The following is a 17446-nucleotide window of genomic DNA, read 5'->3' as shown; positions in this document are numbered from 1 at the left end:
AATTTAAAAAAAGCCTATGGACCAACCAAAATGAAGATTACAGCATTTGTTACAAGAAAAATACATATACTTATATACTTAAAGACACTGATATAAATAAATACATAAAATAAAAAAGTAATTGAAAAAATAATAAAAAAGCCTATGGACCAACCAAAATGAAGATTACAGCATTTGTTACAAGAAAAAAAAAAAAAAATCCTACTTTGTGATCTTATTTTGAAATTGATTAATTGTTTATCCGTAATTTATTGTAAACTCAATATAAGTATGTTTCTAATTTGGGATTCCATTTAGTGTCTTAAAAAAATTATATTAATTAAATGTTCACGTTTCTTTAACATGTGTAGTTGTACCTTGTTTCAGCACTCAAAGTTGTGTGCAGCAAAAAAAAAAAAAAAAAACATAAACCGTTTAGATAAATAGCATTTTAAAACATATATTTGCATGACAAAAGAAATGAAATAATTATTAAAACATAGGAATTTGCTGGAACCTAAAACTGCATGTATAACATTTCAAAAAATATTTACTTGTCCGACAAACAAATAATCTGTATACACACAATTTTCAATTAGTCAAATGGGTCCATCCTGCCAGTCAATTGTAGCGTACATCGAGACTAACAACCATTTACAATCGAAATCAAACCTACGGGTACAGGTTAGAGGTGGTCTCCAAACTATGGCCCGGGGACCCTTTCTGGCCCGCCATCCATTCTTAAGCGGCCCATAGCATATATACTAAAAATACCTGCTATACTTACTAAATTTGGTTAATACACTGTAGAGCTTTTCTAAATATATAAATATACAAATGTACTAGGTAGTCAAGTGGTTAGCACGTCCGCCTCCCAGTTCTGAGGACTCCGGTTCGAGTCCAGGCTCCAGCCTTCCTGGGTGGAGTTCACTCCGGCCTTCCTGGGTGGACTTTGCATGTTCTCCCTGTGCCCGCGTGGGTCTTCTCCGGTCTCCTTCCATCTTCCAAAGACATGCATGGCAGGTTAATTGGGCGCTCCGAATTGTCCCTAGTTGTGCTTGTGAGTGTGGATGGTTGTTCGTCTCTGTGTGCCCTGCGATTGGCTGGCAACCAGCCCAGGGTGTAACCTGCCTACTGCCCAGAGCCATCTGAGATAGGCCAGCACCCCCCGCGACCCTTGTGAGGAAAAGTGGTCAAGAAAATGGATGGATGGACAAATGTACTATACTTACAATTAATTAACAAGTAATATTTCTTTTCATGGCGCTTTGGTGAATCAAGATTTTATTTTTCAAGCAAAAATATTTCCCTCCAGTTTCTTCCTTGTGCCAAGGTCAGAATTGTGAAAACATCACATGAACGATTCCGATGTAACTGTTTTAAAAAAGGATCTTGTTTTTTGTCCCGAATGTAGAAATGGGATTTATTTGCTGTTCAGTGCACGGGATGATATTTTCAGCCATCCTAAAATCCTGTAAAATCGTAAACTATTTGCCTTACAGTAAGCTGTTCAGATAGCAGTTTTGGAAGAAAAAAATAAAATAAACAATAGAAATCTCTTCAGGTAGCAGTTCTTTTAATATATAAACAATGTTTAATTGCTAGATTGACTGATTTCGCTGTGCTTGATAAATTAAAGTAAAAAATTTTTTTTTCGATTTTGCTATATGTGGAAACAAAAAAATTACAGGCTTCGGTGAAACATGTTATTGGAATGGGGGAGGTGGATGTGACAACTACATGTCTACTGAATTGGGTATTGTGTGGTTGAAAAAGAAACAAAAGAATGACAAAGGATGCGAGGGTGTTGGATTAGAGATACTACAGGACTGTCTCAGAAAATTAGACTAGACTAAAATTAGATTCTGGTAAAGTCCATTATTTTCTGTAATGCAATTAAATAAGCAAAACTACCATACATTCTGGAATCATTGCAAATCAACTGAAATATTGCAAACCTTTTATTGTTTTAATATTGCTGATTATGGCTTTTTTTTTTTTTACTTGGTCTGAGGAAATATTCTAATATTTTGAGATAAGACATTTGGCTGAAAATGCCATAATCAGCAATATTAAAACAATAAAAGGCTTGCAGTATTTCAGTTGATTTGTAATGATTCCAGAATGTATGGCAGTTTTGCTTATTTAATTGCATTACAGAAAATAATGGACTTTACCACAATATGCTAATTTTCTGAGACAGTCCTGTATATATTAATAAAGCAATATCAGATAACTATACTGTAGAAAGCAAGTCTCAGGGCTGTCTAAAGGCAAGCCTCATGGTTGCCGTTGCCAGCCCAAAAACAAAACAAAACAAAAAAAAACGTGCAAAGAGACTATTGATATTTATCTTTCTAAACCTTGTTAAATCGTTGTTGATACTTCTTATGAGCAATCATGATCAGTGTATTTACAAAGATGACCATAATTATTAATAACAACAAAAAATGTAAATTATCTTGAGCAAATTAGTTATTTGTATTTAGTCAATACCCACAAAGTAACACAGTTTCAAGAAGGTTGTTGACCCCTGGTCTATATTATAGTGGCCATTTTCAGAATTAGAATGACCAACGGAATCTCCAGCGATATACTGTAATTCTCAAAGGCAAAAAGCTATGAAAATGTCAGATCATTTTCAACTGGTGGTTTGGCGTGTGCTCAATGTATACAATTAGAGATGTCTGTCCAAATGACCTTGAGGGGGTAAAACGGTGAATATTTGCAGACATCAACTTGAGCGCATGTCCAACTTACTCGAAATAGCAAGAACACTTTAAAAATGAATTTCCAAATTTCCAGGCATGGTTTTAGCCACAAATAAAGTACAAATCATGAATATATAAGTCGAATAAGAATGTGTATTGTGATGGAAAAGCAAAAAGAGATCGAAGCCACATAGGACCAGCAAACAGGCCTGTGCGCTGAATTCTAACAATGTGGGAAAACAGCAAAAACTTGAGCGTGTCCAAGAGGGACAGAATTCCTTTGCACTGACTTGAGGACGCTTTAGGAGGCAGACAAACCAAAGAAGAAGAAAAACAGGCAATCTGTTGTGGAGCTGGAGAATGAACATTCTGGACAACATCATGGCCGCTTGATCACAGCAATAGGTCGCTTGCACATGTCGTCACTTCCGCCTCGGATTTCTCGTAGTCGCCATGCTGGGTGGCCTCCATTTACGTAGCGATTCGGTCTAACACGTATCTATCACGTTTGTTTTCTGCGTTTAAAATGGTACATTGTTGCTGCATCGTTGGCTGTTCGAACAAAGCCAAGGGGGAAAATAGTCGGTCTTTTTTCCGAATTCCGAAAATAATTAGGAACCAGGGCCTGGAGACAGAGGAGTGCGGACTCCGGAGGGAAGTCATTACTTTGGGCTCGTGTGTGCAGCGATCACTTTGTGAGCGGTAAGCTTGTTTACCTTTATTTAATGCATGAGGATTAATAACGTTTCGACCGCCCATATATGGGCAAGTTGCTTATGTTTTGGATTCATGAGCAAGCAAGTTCGGTAGTACAAGCTGGCTAGCGGACGTTAGCCGAAAGCTAACATCGAACATTTTCACCCAAGTAGTGCCAGTGCAAAGTGTTTACTGCTGAAATTGGATTGATTAGTCTTGGGCTTTTAATGCCGATAACATGTTTTTTGGTGGCAAAATGTAAACTTGGAAAAAAAAGAGACAGAAGGGGCTGATGCAAGAAAACAGACCCCCGGGGGTGATGCAAGAAAACAGACCCCCGGTAGCCTACACATCATGCTAAAGAACTTATTCACGGCCACCCTACTGCGGTAAAATAACCAGTCTTTCCATATTTTATTTGTTTATATATTTGTTTATTTTAACAGGTCGCCCTGCGCCCGTTTTTCTGTCCAATCATCCCGACTGGGCTCCAACATTAAAGTTGGGTCCCAAGTTACAACATCTATGTCTCAGCCCAGTCGGTGCCAAGATATGAACGTGCACAGGAGAGACAAGCAAAGAAAAGACGACTCGAAGTGGCAGAGATTGTTGCAGTTATGCAGCCAGATGGCTCCAGTAACCTGTACCCTCAAGTACTGCTGACATCATTGACTCTGGTATGCCACTCAGAATTCATTACATGATATATTGTATGCATGAGTGAATGTATGTGTTTGTTTGTGTGTGTACACGCACCTTATATTTTAGAGACATTTGGAAGTGTTTATAGAAATAAGTATTTGCCTGTAGCAATGTTCATACATTAAAAAATGCAACAAAATGTGTACATTTCTTTTACACTGACAAAAAAACTATACTACTTTACTATATTAAACCTATTACTGGTACCGTATTTTTTTGTGATTTTTTCTTTATTTTTTTCTTTAGGGATCTCATGCCACACCGACTTGATTGCCAATGACATGATGGAAACGAAGGCGAGCATCAAAGCATTGGAGGAGGACAACATGCGACTGTTTGTTTGGCGCTAATAAAGGCAGCGTTTATACAAATTCTATTGTTGGGTTTGTTTACAAAGCTATACATAATACAAATGACAGGATTTGACTCAATGTGCAATATGGTCCCTCTTAAAGTAATGGCATAAATCTCTATTATTTCTCAAAGCACAAAAAATGAAGTGAATAATGATTAGATGTAGTAATTTCAGGGTTAAAAATTGAACTGTTAATTAATGTAGTTTATTTTAGCACAGGTGCCTACCATCCTGAGATGACGGTATGATGTAATGTTGATGGGGTACGCAATGACTTTCATTATACTATGTACAGAGGAAAAAGTTGCTCTCTTTTAAATTTGTTTAATGTAAGACAAGTACCAGTACTGTGTTACAGTTTTCCCAATAATCCTTGTTTCACACTTGTCACAAAACCACTGTCCTTTTGGCAGTCTAGATTGGCACACTTCAAGTGATATCATTTGATTTTACAATCTGCTGCAGCACAAAAAACTACTTTATTCCGCATCTTTGAAGTACATGAGCAAGTGGTAGGTGACAGCGGCTGAGCAGGAACACTGGAAGTCCACTGCTGATCTAGTAAATGCTCTCCCGAGCAGTTCAGGTAAGGAGGGGACTTTGGGGGAAAAAAACTCTGGCTTTTCCAACTGGCCAAAACGAGCGATCTGGGTGGACTCGCACAATCACACTTTGTCCACACCACAAAGTCGCAGAAGTCCGTCCAGTTAAACTCATCTGTGCCTGAATCTGAAAATATTACAAACATTGTAATGAAAATATGAAACATAGAATTAAATAAGAAACTACAAAAAGTAAAGCCATACATACCTGGTAATACTATTGGTGTTGTCGTGACAAGTGATGGGAATTGTTGCCATCTGGCACCAGACAGAAATTGGGTGTTGTGACAGCCTCCTTAACCGTGAGATCATAAGAAAAGCTGTCAGTATGCTCAGTAGTTACCATGAACACGTTTTATTGTACTGGAAACTGAAACTAAAAATACGTCCTCTGAGAGTGGTTAACCTTAACCATTTAGTATAAGTTGATTAAGTAACATGTAACTAGTGAAAGGGTAGCATTAAATTTAATTAAGCCACGGGGAGGCTGTGCATAGTTACTTTTTATTCTTATACGCTCTGCCATATTTGCCTGTTATAAAATTGTTAGAAAAACCACATCAGGTAAACCTAGCTGTGCATGTAAACACAATGATAACAGGAAGCCTGAGAACAAATCAACATTTTTGTGTGCAGAATTACCAACACCATGTGGTTTACTTACGTGCAACAGCAACCGTTTCTTCTGATGCGATGTTAAAGTTTACACTCTGTATCCACCCGCTTACAAAATAATTGTAAGCCTCCAGGGATTTGTTGGCGTGTTATGGAGCATGTTGTCAACACGAGGTAGGGAAAGATGTCCAGAGATGTCACATTTGGCCAGCAAGCTTTCTCCGTCAAAAAAAAAATCACCCTTGGTCAGGACGTAATTAGGATCAATCCCGCCACACAGAGACACCTTCTGCCTGTATCGTTGTTTTTGATCTTCCGGTAAATCGTGAAAATACTGCGAAAATTACATCAGGTTGATAAGCTCTACCGTGTAACTCGCGAGTGTACCTTGTGAACCGGCGGACACCCAATATGGCGCCCGAAGGAAAAACTCCCATGATGCATTACGATGTGCAAGCGACCTATTGCTTGACTTTGCTGCCAGCCTGTTGGTGACCGCATGGAATGCGCCTTATCGTGTTATGGGTGTGCGTGTGTTTCTAAGTGAGCCTCCCCCTCACCAATGAGAACTCCACACCCACATTCAAGTGTTACGCTTCCTTTTCTACAAAGGAAGAGTTGCTTCACACATACATAAACAATGCTGAAATGTAAAAAACAATTTACATGTGACGCTTGCTGTATTCAGTCTTGTGTTAAAAATGAAGTGAATACATGTAATACAAGGATTGTGGTTACAGTTTGCAGTGAACTGCTCTGCATCACATGGAGTTGTGTTTTTTTCTTTATATTTGATCTTCCAAAATAGGTGCACAAAATACTAGCAACAGTACAATTGAATATGCTACTGCAAATTACAATCACAATAAAACAAAACATTTAACAATGATGTAAGTATAACTTTTTGCACATATTTTGTTAGTTTTTCTTAAAAACAAAAAACATTTTTGCAGTTTTTGTAGAAACATAGACGTCAATCTATAGATATCACAGAAAATTTGAATGTAAATTAATTTAAATCAGTATAGTTCAGGCCAGAGACTAGCATTCATATCACACATCATTAAATACAGGAAAATGTTTTTTCAGAACAATCCTGCCTAATTTCTGTTTAAAAAAAATACATTTTAAATTGATTGTTGTCAAATTGGTCACTTTTTAATTTCTTGTGAAATTGGGGTTTACATTAGCTGCACTCAAAATTCTAAAAATTTAAATTAGGAACGGTCTCACTTTGCATATTACACAAATGTTTTTTTGTTTTTTTTTTGTTTCCTGAAAAAGCTGAAAAAAATGACAATTATTTTAAGAAAGCGTCAACATGAATCCTTGTCTTATGTTCTAATATGTTAATGTGTAAAAAAATAAATAAATAAATTGTGTGGGGATGCCAAAACGCAGACATAATTAACAACGAACAAAAACGTGAACAATGGCAAATTATAAACAGAAAACATACATAGAAATGAATGACTACCAAAATGTGCTTGCAAAAAACGTCAAGGACAACTAACCACAAAAACGTACTCACAAAAAATCAGAGGAAACAAGGTAAGGTAAAACAGGTGAGCTAGCAAATAGTCTAACAATTACCAAACTGGTTCAGCTGTCTTTTCAAAGCAGCCTGATTGCTAACAAGCAGCAGGTGCGTCTCAGGTAGATCCGCCCACCGTCAATCAAGCTGCACTGAAAACAAAAAGCACACAACAAGCCTGAGAGCATAGACATGACAAGTTGATATCAAAGACAAAACTTTTCTTTATGATGTTCTATGTGGACCAACTAGTCTGAACAAAGCATTCTGATTAATATTGCATATGTGGAATATGAATTAAGCCACAAAATTCACCTGTTATTTTATCCATCTCAGAGGGCCATTTAAAAAAAAAAAAATTTAATGGGGGAAAATTGAATACAATCATTGTATAGAGTATAAACAATTAGAACATAGAACACGCCAGGGAAGTTAAAACATACAAAAGCTAAACAATATAGAATCAATAGCATAACTGAAAGAAAAGAGAATAGGATAATACAAAATTATATAAATAGATGATAAAGTTTGCAATAGTTCTACGTTTTTACAACTTTCGGACACAGATAACTAGACAATGGCAAAAAATAATTTCTCATGGATACAAAAAATCAATAAAGGAAGGTTTCTTATGTGTAAATTTAGACTTATAAATGTAAAACTTTGCTAGACTAATAATAACACCACTGGTCTAATCCATATAATTTTCAGAGTGTATGAGAGGTGAAAAGTCCAAAAACTCAGACCACCATTTCTATAATCATTAAGTACCACAGATTTCCGCAAATAATGTGTACGATTTCTCCATATAAAATCAAACAAAGCTCTGTCTATCGTTTTGCATATAGCAGAATCTACACATATATAGACTGAGCAGCAAAAAGGGGCGGCCATTTTTTTTTCTTTTTTTCTTTTTTAACTCACTCACACAAAACACACACATAATTACATGGTCTCCCAGGTGGGGAAGGACGGTTCCACTCCTCCACCCAGAGCCCAGGGGCGGCCATTTTACCACTTGCTATCGACTGAAAATGACATCACAATTGCGCAGGGCTTAGGTAACGACCAATCACAGCCCAGCTTGCGAACGTCACATGATCAAACTCAAAAAACAGGTGAGCCGCGATTGGTTGTTACCTGAATCCTGAGCAACTGTGATTTTCATTTCATTTTTCTGTTGACAGCAACTTACAAAATGGACGCCTCCCTTAGATGGAGAAAACATTATTTTGCAACAAAAACGGGTGGCTGTAGGGGGCAGTGGGGACTAGCCCCTGTATACTATACACACACACACACCCACATGCACGGTCACACGGTACATGACCCTACATTACAGAGGCACAGTGACAAGTGTGGAATGATGACTGAGTTGCAGGTCATTCGTGCAGTTTACATGTTGCTCTGATAGTGTTGCTACACTATATTGTCACCGCCTTGTGATAGGGGCGCGTGCGCGTGTACTGCGTGTGTATGCGTGCGTGTGTGATATCCTGCCAGTTCTGCCTCACTTGCTTCCTCTCATTGCTAAGCGTCTATTTAACCTCACCTCACACACACGCTGACACGAGCTGGCGCCGACACGCACACGTCAGAGGAGTGACCATGTGAATGAGACGCAGCTCCGCTGTTGTGTGCGTGTGCGTGTATGTGTGGTATGATGTTGAGGCCTGCCTGCTGCTGGTTGAAGCAGAACAGGTGGAGGGATTCACTGGACGTGTGCCAAGATAAAGACAACGCTGACAAATATGCACGCACGCGCACAAAAAAAAATGAAAGGTTGAAAAACAGATTTTATGAGTGATGATGCCAGAAACAATATGCCAGTTTTGTCCTTCACATTATTACAAACTATCTCTCCCATGCCTCATTTGCACATGGCTCTCTCCCCGCACGCCATAAATCCTCTATTTCTCTGTTGTGCTGTTATTCTATATTTAAACGTATTCATCATGTGACGCTTCCCATCGAGGCAACCTTGAAAATGCTGCGATCAAGGCCGATAACAACGGGCGGCCGTTGCGCTTTGAAGACAAAACAACATTAATTAGCCAATAAAATGGAAATGCGGGCTGCCTCCATTGTGAACACGGAGTCAACATTTCTCTCCTCCAGGTAGCGGTTGCTCCATGTGCACATGAAGGGGAAGCCGGCATGCACTGATACGGCGTGTGTCAGCGCGTGACAGGTCAGCTTTGTAGCGCTCCAGTGTAACCTCTCAGTTGCTGCTAAAGCTTCAGGATGCTCGCAGCTCCTCTCTCCTCCATCTGCCGGTGTCTATGAAGTGTGCACCTGATCACAGCGGCTCTGACTGCAGCTTCTGTCTCTGCCGCGCCGTAGACATGCCTCACCCCTGAGCCACATCAACAACACAAAGAGTAACATGAGGGGAAAACATCCACATTTCTCAAATTAAGTGTTCAAATCTGTAAAAATATTGGGTATTTTCTATCTATCTATCTATCTATCTATCTATCTATCTATCTATCTATCTATCTATCTATCTATCTATCTATCTATCTATCTATCTATCTATCTATCTATCTATCTATCTATCTATCTATCTATCTATCACAGGTTCCATCCCGGCCTTGTTTTTATGCCATGTGTATGTCAATCACTCAGTCGTCATAACAATTCATGCCATATAAACCCTGCGATGGTCGCCATTTCAGAGCCAACACAGCCGAGATTTTCTGGTGGCACATATCCAATGTTACAATACGGGACTGACGTGAGGTAGACAGCACAGCCAACTTCCAATAGAGCTAGTTAGCTAGCTAGCTAGCGATCTAGCGATCTAGCTAGCTAGCGAGTGATCTATCTATCTATCTATCTATCTATCTATCTATCTATCTATCTATCTATCTATCTATCTATCTATCTATCTATCTATCTATCTATCTATCTATCTATCTATCTATCTATCTATCTATCTATCTATCTATCTATCTATCTATCTATCTATCTATCTATCTATCTATCTATCTGCTGTTGTAGGAATGGTGACAGGTGGTAATGCAGGTTAATCGAACCTTTTGCCATCTAGAAAGATACAGTACATTATTGGTCGTAAAACATACTTTTCAGTCCAGTTAAGTGAAATTAGATGATTTTCCGTGGCACAATTGATAGCTACTATAATCTCCAGTGGCACACTAATGCAGATTAAAATCACAATGTGTAATTTCATGCACACACACACACACACACACACACACACTGGCTGAAGAACGAGCAAGAGTTAGCTGTACCACATCTGAATTATGATATCATTGTTACCATAAAAGGTCTAAAGTGCCTCCATTAATTCAGCACTTGAACCGCCTCCATATACCCTGCAGGAAGAACCTTTTGCAAGCGGCTTACCTGCAAGCAACACCACAGAAAAGTTTGAAGGGGGAATAATGTGAAACACATAACAGAACTCTGTTGATGCTTTAAAAAAAAAAAAAAATCCAAAATCAAAAGGAACTCCTCTCTGTTAAATAAACAATATCAGCAAAAAGAACACAAAAAGTTTTCTATTGGTTTAAAGCACCACATCAGGCAGACAGGCACTTTTTAAAACAATGGAAATTCCGCACGATTATTAAACACTTTTCCACCAAACAGACGTGGCGTCACGCGTGTTGAACTAGAGGATCTCCGGGTGCGGCTTCCCGAGCAGACTGATGCATTACTTCTCATCCATCCATCTAATTATTCCCTCAGAAACCTGAAATTTGAAGATACAAAAGACCGTCCCTATCTGTCACTGAGCGCCATTGATCTTATTGAGAAAAAATGTGGGTGTAGCGGAAACCCAATATAACTTGTGCCATTAAATTCCACACAGCATTATTCACATAGCGAATTGACAGATATCTGCGAGACGTTTCTTTTAATCTTCAACCGTTGTTGAAGAAAAAGGAGGGGGGCTTGTGGGGTGGGGGGCTGTACACTGCAGGCATCTCTCCCTTTTCCATATTTACAGTGAGGTTAACAAAAAAGGCGATTGAAGTATAGAAAAAAAAAAACACCATCCCACCTAACTTGTTGATTATTAACAATGTGCATGGTAAGATGGATGCGTTTCCAGTGGATCACGAGTGTTTGGAATTTGTCAGTATGAATGGAATGAGCGCAGCAAGCTTTTATCAAAGTCGTGTAAGCTGATCAATTCCACATGCCAGTTTGCAATGTGCGCTTCCATTTTTGTCAATATGTCCTCATGATTTTCCCAATTATACAATGTGTTTGGATATTTTGCATACAGTCATGAATCCATAAGCTTGAGTGGATATCGTGTAACTGTGTGTGGTCTCATCCATTAAAGGATTCTACATTGATGCAGTCCTGACAGATAAACATTCCTGTTCACTGTTTAGCTTTGAGTTTAGATGATGAGGCACACAAAAATGTCTCAGCCACAGGATTAAAAAACAAACAAACAAAAAACACAGAATTTAGAAGTGTATTAAAGACTGTCAGACTTCTGTTCTGTTCTGAAAAGTGTACTCCATCATCCAAGCCTTTAATTCCGGTGATACGCGTCAATCTATGGTTAGCTTAGAAATTAGCATGACTTCTCCATTTTTCCTTGTACCGTAATGCCTTTGTGAGAGCGATACTTGTCAGAAGTGTATCCTTTACATGGCCATGGAGGCTATCCACAATGTGGTTAAAGGGCAAATGTGAAGTAAGGTTGGCCAACCATGTTTTTGAGTAAATACCAATGGCTAAAAATATTATCGTTATTTTATTTCATTTTATTTTTTTTATGTAACTCTCCCGGGTTCTTGGTTTAAGCCATAACAACGTCCTTGACAACGAAAATGCTTTTCTTGGCCAATTTTCGGAGAGATGTGACTACGGTCATCCATTGTTCTGTATTCTTGATTGTCCCCTTGCGTTCTTACTTGGAAAGATGACACGGCGATGTGTGGCGATGTATTGTTCGCAGTCAAAAGAAAAGTTGTATGAGTGGCCAACTTTTTTGTGTGGACCACTTTCGTTCGCACAAAGTGAATGAATTCAACGCCATCGTCGAGGAGTGTTCTCTGTTGCAAACACTTCGAAGATGCTTGCCTCCTCAACCGGTTTGCAAAGAGGATTAGCGAAAAAGTAGTTGTGATTACAATCATTTTTGGGAAAATGTGGTGTCTTGGAATTTCTTTGTAGATGACTTTGGCAAAGCAGAGCTCCCAACTGTTTGTTATGTTCTGGGGTTGGATCCCAAAAACGCAGACACAAATAAGATTTTAACTCTTTATTCGCATAACACCGAGAGGCATAGACCAAACTTGACTAGACGAGAAACAACGAGTATGTATCAAAAATCACGAGAAGCTAAGCTAACTTGGGCTGTGGAGGTGCACAGAGGAACAGAAGTCCAGAAGTAATAATCCGACAAAAACACACCCTCCTCAGACAGGCTTATATAGACAGCGAATCGATCTGATTGGTTGTGGCTAGACATCTGGGTAACAGGACTGACATGGAATTATCTGATTGGCTGTCGACCAGATAAAGAGATTAAAGATTCTTGACATCACATAGCGTCTTACCAGTTGAAACTAGATGCTGGTTACATCAGTTCAAAGCAGACACTTGACCACACGGTCGTGACCTAAACATAACCCGTGCATGGCCCAAGCAAAACCCTTGCATGACCCTAGTCATGACAGTAAACAGAACCCTTGCATGACCCTAGTCATGACACTGTTATGGAATGAACAGTAGAAGCTAGCGACGTTAGCCGAAAGCTAACGTCTCAAGGCTAACCCCGATCGATGCTATTCATATTCGCGATGAGTAATAATGTCAGTGAGACAAATTGTTCTGGAAGTAAATTTCAATAGCTGGCTGCTTTGTTGATGAATGAACATGACACATCCTCTTGGAAAACGACCAATCATGAGTCAATCTTAATGCATTTTATAATTCATTAACCAATTAAATATTTAGTAAGGGTTAGATAAGTAGCTAAGGATGGACGTTAGCTACCTATATATGATCTCTTACCAAATTAGGTTCCTACTTTACCTATGTGTTCTGTTTGTTTTTTCCCCAATTTATCCGTGATCATAAAACGCCTCAGTCTCCATCTGTATCGGTGGTGGTATCTCTGGATATATGATAGTATTTGATAGAATTTTTAAAATAGATTTTATATGTTTGACTCTAAATTCATGAGCAAAGCATATTTTTAGTGTCTTCTCACATTTATTCTGCAGGTTATTGCTCAATGCAACTGCTGTCCCAACAATTCACCTGCCTCCACAAGACCAGCAGCAGGTTCAAAATCCACCTGTCCAGAGTGCATCAGCAGCTAACCGAGAAAGGAAGCGAGCTATAGCTGAGGTTATCAGCTCTGCAGCTGCACTCGTAGCCATCCGAAGTTTGTTGCTAACTAGCTGGTGCGGCGTAATTAACACAAAGCTTGCCTCTACCTCTGACGGTGACGACTTACTTACACCGAGGTGATGTGTGTGTGTGATGTGTCTCGGCGGTTCAGTTATCGGAAAAATCTAAAAATCTGTGATTCTCAGTTTTGTTATTCGATGTGTTTTAATTATGACATTGTTTTCTAAAGTAAAAGCAGATGTTTTCTATGTCTTAATTTGATTAATAACAAACATGCTTTCATGAGGGACAACAGAAATCTGACAATATTTACTACTAGTGGAAATTCAGAGGAGTTTACTCAACTCAACTTTATTTATAAAGCGCTTTATGAACAGGCATTGCTGGTATACAAAGTGCTGTACATAAACATAAACATCAGTTTTACAGTAACCAAGAACAAAGCAAACATTTTGAAGTGCGAATACAGTTTTTTTTTTTTTTTTTTTTAACAAGTAAATACATTTTACATCAGTCAATAAATAAGAAGTAGTGAATAAAGAGATAAATAAATAACAATTGTAACTTAAACAAGATCTCTAAATTGTTGATCCACAATATTAATCCATATTATAATGCTGTTTGGAGATAGACCCTATGTTTTTTTTTTTCTCTCAGGGCCGATACCGATTATTAGTAGTCAAAAAGGCGGCTAACTAATATTTGGAGTCAATATTCATTTCATATTTATTTTCATTAAAAGGGAAAATATTGGTGATAAACCTAGAAAAAACATCAACTAACTGTGTCAATATTTTCTTCAATATATGTTTATTGAACATCTTTTCAGATTTGCAAAATGTGGATTTTTTTTGTCTTAGACAAATTAGACAATAGACATCTTTGTTTTAAAATTCTATCAAAAAGGTCAATGAAAACAACACAAGTTAAATGTCTTATATAACGTTCCTAGGAAATCACAATGTCCCACCACCGATGAACTAATTTTGGAACGAATCCGAATGTGGTTGGACGTAGGGGAAAGCTCAGGGCATGCAAAGTAGTTCTGCAATAAGATATGGCTTATTTTGTGGAAATGTGTTTTGTTGAAATGTATGGAATGTTTGTTGGCCGGCTAAACAATAAAGAATAAAAACCCAACCCGCGCATCAAAGAAATGATCAGACGACAAGGCCGATGTGGGAGGCTTGAAGCGTCTGTGCGGAATCTCGCGGTATTTGACAGCTCTCCGGGAATCTTGCCTTGTTTACATTGGTGGCACGCGGGTCAGGAGTGTGGCGGCTGCTGGGGGGCCTAGCGGACGAACTGCCTGCTTGCCTTTCACAACACGCACACAACCGCACTGACACGGCAGCAGCGGCGCCAGCACTTTCTCTCCCGTCTCCCGCAAGACAAAAAAACTTTCCAGCGTTTTGGCAAGCAACAAGAGGCAGAGCCAGGCGACTTTTTCCTGTTCCCCCCCTCGTGCCCTTGGACAGGAAAGGGAAAGCCCGAAAAGAGACGAGCGCCGTAACAATCAGTGGAGTGTCTGCGCGTGAAGAAGGAATAGCTTAGCAACAGAGTCCCACTTCCTGGTAAGTCCTCACACAGCTGACCGTGAACTTAGCAAAACTACTCTGGAGCGGCGAATGAGCTGTTTCTTAATTGATTCTGCGATCTGTTTTGGAGAAGACTGGGACGGGACACTTTAGAAGTTTGCCCGTGTTGCCACAGTCGATGCTTATAGAAGAGCTTCACATTGGAAGGGAAAAAAAGTTTGAGGGAAGTTCGTTAGCTAGCTTAGCCTGCCTGAGGCTAGCATGTAGCAACGCTAACTTTCAGTGCATTCAAGTTCACCAGACTTGAAGCAACTAATGTCGCCTTCACTTAAGTACAGTGTGCTTCCAGTCAAATATGTTTAGACGTCACTGACGTTGCTGACGCTGCTGAATACAATAATGCAGCTACTTGTTGAATTCATGCACAGATTTCACATGATGCAACGTAATAGCCCGTAGGCTGTGTGTTGTACTAGTGTAATTACTTTCCACACCAATATAGTTTTAAATCCTTGAGTTTAAGACGTGTCTTTGACTTTACATAATTATGAGGTTACATTATGGATGATTTGCAGGGGGAGACGCGCTTCTGTGTGGTTATTACGTCTTCAAGAAATAGATCACGTGTCTGTCTCAACCAGGTCTCATTCAGTCAAACTCGTGTTTACGGAGCTGCTCATTTTGAAAAGACCATCAAAATCAATGATCGGCCAAAAACATTAATTAGGGATGTAGTTTTAACTTAAATGTGTGTGGGTAATTTTATAAGATGAACTGTTTTACATGAAACCAGCATAGTCAGACAGATAGATAATTAACAGACGATTCCAATCATCTAAGTAACATTTTCCTGTGGCAAATATTAAGAAAGTTAAGACCGTTTAAAAGTTGTGAAAATGCACCAATTTCTAGACGTCTTATGCAGAGGCAGTGGGGATGGAGATTTTAGTTGTGACCTTTTTAGTGGAAGACTAGTTTTAAACTTCCACTACTTTATTGCCGGTAATTGTTATCCTATTTCACTGAAAAACTTGCTAAGACAGAAACTGACAACACATAACAATGATCTTAATGATTTTTAATTAGTGAATTAGTCACTAAGTGAAACCATATGTGAATGTCAACATAACAAAAATTATAATTTGAAAACAGCAATGAATATTAAATTGCAAATTTCATTGAAACCCTTCTTTTAGTGTATTAATATAATGTACAAATGTAAAATAATGTGAATATATACAATATATAAATAAGACTTATTTAAAACATAAAAAAATTGTATGTAAATTGAGCAATTTACTTCAAATTTGTCAGAACTTAGAAGCATAAAAAATATATAATAAATATGGCCATTTTGATTTGAAGAATGTCCTCACTCAGCTAAGTTTTTGAAGGGGTTTCTTCAATTACAACTGTGGGGAAATATTGACCGACTTTTACCCCGGGTTTACACCGGTTGCGTGTGCGGTGCGGCTGCGGTGCAGTGCGTCTTGAGTGCGTGCTCCGGACGCGTCAATTTTTTGGCCAATCCACACCGGCTCCGCACAGCTGCGGTCCGGCAGCTCCGTCGCCGACCACTTCCCGCCATGTCTCGCGTGACCGTGCGCGATCATGTGGCATTAAAAACAACGACAAACACACAGAAAGTCTGTGCTCAACAGAGAAGCAGAAAGAGGTGGACTTTTATTATTTTGTGGTTTTCTACCTCCAATATAAACCTCTCCTCGTCCATGTTCGCTGGTGTCTAAACCGTGAATGAGCACCTCGCACGTTAACTCCAAGCCCGTCTACGCCCACATCACGTTTTGCTAGCATGCTTGCGAAATAGGAGCTGGCGAGTGTTTTATTTTGAAAGGTAACCGGAAATTTATTTTAAAACTGCGTCGGTCTTCCTGTCTCGCTCGATGTGTTTTGTGCTAGCTTGCCATTTGCCGGAGGCCTACCGCTGCGGGGTCCGGCACAAATAGAAAATAGGTCTATCCTTGCGGAAGGGCTGCGGCACGCCGCAGCTGAGACGCAGTCGACACGCAACGCACCCGCAAGCGGTGTAAACGGCACCATTCGAATGAATGGAATCTAATTGCTTGCGTCGCCGGAACGCACCTCAACCGCACCGCAACCGCAACCGGTGTAAACCCGGGGTTACACAGCTTATAGTAAATCTTTTTGAGAAACTTTGAAGTTGAAAACTAAGACACCTGTTGGACGTCAGTTGTTTATAGTGGTAAGATGAAAAACGCGACTGTAGTGAGACAAAGAAAGCGGCGGTTGCATTACCACTCAATGTACAAACATGATGTGGCTCGTTGTGTGGCCGTTTTTTTTTTTTTTTTTAAGAGTTATTCAGCTGCAAATGTAGCGAA

The 17446-nt window shown here is 39.2% G+C and overlaps 1 protein-coding gene and 2 long non-coding RNA genes across 3 annotated transcripts in view; 2 read left to right on the top strand and 1 right to left on the bottom strand.

Annotated features, from left to right (window-relative positions):
* The first annotated feature begins 3094 nt into the window (after positions 1-3094).
* LOC144027265 (uncharacterized) lies at positions 3095-4459 on the top strand. Its single transcript, XR_013285413.1, has 3 exons — positions 3095-3392; positions 3833-4063; positions 4335-4459. It is a non-coding gene; the product is annotated as an uncharacterized LOC144027265 (long non-coding RNA).
* Positions 3367-6121, bottom strand: LOC144027266 (uncharacterized). Its single transcript, XR_013285414.1, has 3 exons — positions 5710-6121; positions 5254-5340; positions 3367-5172 (listed from the first exon to the last, which is right to left on the bottom strand). It is a non-coding gene; the product is annotated as an uncharacterized LOC144027266 (long non-coding RNA).
* An 8611-nt stretch (positions 6122-14732) lies between these two features.
* nek7 (NIMA-related kinase 7) overlaps positions 14733-17446 on the top strand; it is an 80989-nt gene continuing 78275 nt past the window's right edge. The window contains exon 1 of the mRNA XM_077534063.1: positions 14733-15119. The gene's annotated coding sequence lies outside the window, so the exon portion shown is untranslated. The remainder of the gene's footprint in view (positions 15120-17446) is intronic.

This window comes from Festucalex cinctus, chromosome 10 (assembly GCF_051991245.1).
Source record: "Festucalex cinctus isolate MCC-2025b chromosome 10, RoL_Fcin_1.0, whole genome shotgun sequence".
NCBI classification, from domain to species: domain Eukaryota; kingdom Metazoa; phylum Chordata; class Actinopteri; order Syngnathiformes; family Syngnathidae; genus Festucalex; species Festucalex cinctus.
Note: the sequence above shows the minus strand (reverse complement) of the source record. Positions and strands in the feature narration are given on the sequence as shown.